The following is a 2,027-nucleotide window of genomic DNA, read 5'->3' as shown; positions in this document are numbered from 1 at the left end:
ACGGGGTTCACTTAGTGTGCTGGCTTAGTGTGCTGGACTTCCGTATTTTAACTGATCTCTTCATATAAAGTCATTTTTTGCTTATTAGAAAAATCTAAAAGAACAGTTTACGCGTACTTGAAATGTCAAAATTTTGCGACGGTCACGACCCTTGACCTTTCGAATTTGACCAATGCTTTGTGTTCCCACGCGATCGTTATCGGACACATTATCGTTGCATCTCTCAAATGAGATAACGCATAGTTTTTTCAAGTATTAACGGCTGTTCAAATCTCCAGCTGAATCTTACGAATTATGGCTGATTTCTCAGTCATTTCTTCCCCCCCCAGTGACGACACATTTTTAGTCAAAACAGCAAACGAGTTAGGTCTATGTATGTTTCGGTGGACATTTCCCCGCGACATTGTTGGATGCAGTGACCGAGATAGCAAGTCGCCGTGGACGATAATTTTCCATTGATCCGGTAAGTATTTGAAATGCATATTTATAAAGGGCAATTACGAAATTAGTATGCCTTATAGAGAGGCTTTTCTCTGCACATCGATGTTTCCCTGGGAAGCTTGGCTTTGTATATGGCCCGACATTTTTAACCTGAGCTTGAGGGCCAGTGGCAACAACTAGTCAAGTCAATACAACTTACACAAGCCCAATACATTTCTAGATATGTTACACTTTTAATGTGTTAATTTTGCACTCGCAAAGATGCATGTAAAAATTCCTCTATGTGTATGTAACAAATCACACACATGTTCTGAAACTATATTGTAAATTTGTTGTCTTAATAAATGTTGCTAAGTTCATTCTCTTCTTTCTGTTTCATTTCAGTGTGCATATCAGCCAAGGCCCAAGAAAAATTCGGCAAGAATAATCATGACCTACCTAAAGAAGTCTTCAATATCAAATTTCAAAACAAAATAGGACATGAAAGACGAGACTTGGCCAGAGCTAAATGAACTCTTTTAAAAACTAATCTTTGACTAAATCACTTTTCACTGTGTCTATGAAATTTGTTGAAGCCAAAAATTTATTAAATTGGTCATCAGACTTACAGATATATTTTGTGCTTTTTATTTTGAACGTTTGGAAAGGTGAGTCTGCTTGTGTTTGCTGTGATCAGGTGAGTCTGAGTTGCTTTTAACTCTGTTTGGCCCTGTCTTAGTTTTAAGCCAAATATGGTTAAATTACATCTCTAACCAATTGTATCATATAATACATGTACACTAAAAGAGCCTGTGTAAAAAGTACTTGATTCACTGGAATTTGATTTCACTTATTTGATATTTGCTTACACCTTGCAAACATGCAAATGTAACAATGTTTACCAAATTCGTAACAGCAACATCAATAAAAGTAAAAATCTGGTGTCAAATCAGTACTTTTCATGGTGCTCTTTTTCTGCCAGGATGACCCTGTCATTCATATGTGCATTCAAAATAACCGTTCGTTCACAACATGTGAACAGTTCAAATAACCATTCGTTATTCAAAATAACCATTCGTTCACATTTATGTGAATGGCTAGCTGAAATGAATGTGTACTGCCTAACTGCCTATTCCCTATGCACATACAGTTAGCCATGCCAACTAGCCATGTGAATGCTAATTTCACATGGTACTGACAGGCATTCCTGTTCTATAAGCTAGCTGTAGGTGTTACAAGTAGTAAAGCTTGAACATATGTTATTTTGTTTATTATTTATATATTTATTTGTTTATTATTTATTTCAAGAATGCAAGAATGTTGTTTTCACTAAAGCATATATTAAAAGTTAGAAGGATTATATATATGTGTACAACTTTGTACCTATGTAATCTTTCTTTTTTTTCGGGGGGGGCCACAAAAATTTTGTTGCCGGTGAGGGGGGGCCACTAAAATTTTGCTGGTGTTAGGAGGGGGCCTGTAAAAAATTTTTGCACCACATATTTTCTCTTCCAGCCCGCCCCCCCCCCGCCCCGTTAATTGTGCTCGTTTCCCTAAATGCAGAGCAGACACTTATGACCAAGCGCAGCGTGCATACTGTTCGTAGC

At 37.1% G+C, this 2,027-nt stretch overlaps 1 long non-coding RNA gene across 1 annotated transcript; it reads left to right on the top strand.

The window, feature by feature from the left end:
• Window positions 1–219: 219 nt before the first annotated feature.
• On the top strand, window positions 220–1,052 carry LOC139144115 (uncharacterized). The gene is made up of 2 exons (XR_011554745.1): window positions 220–463; window positions 826–1,052. It is a non-coding gene; the product is annotated as an uncharacterized lncRNA (long non-coding RNA).
• Window positions 1,053–2,027: the final 975 nt, after the last annotated feature.

This window comes from Ptychodera flava, chromosome 11 (genome assembly GCF_041260155.1).
Source record: "Ptychodera flava strain L36383 chromosome 11, AS_Pfla_20210202, whole genome shotgun sequence".
NCBI lineage: Eukaryota > Metazoa > Hemichordata > Enteropneusta > Ptychoderidae > Ptychodera > Ptychodera flava.
Note: the sequence above shows the minus strand (reverse complement) of the source record. Positions and strands in the feature narration are given on the sequence as shown.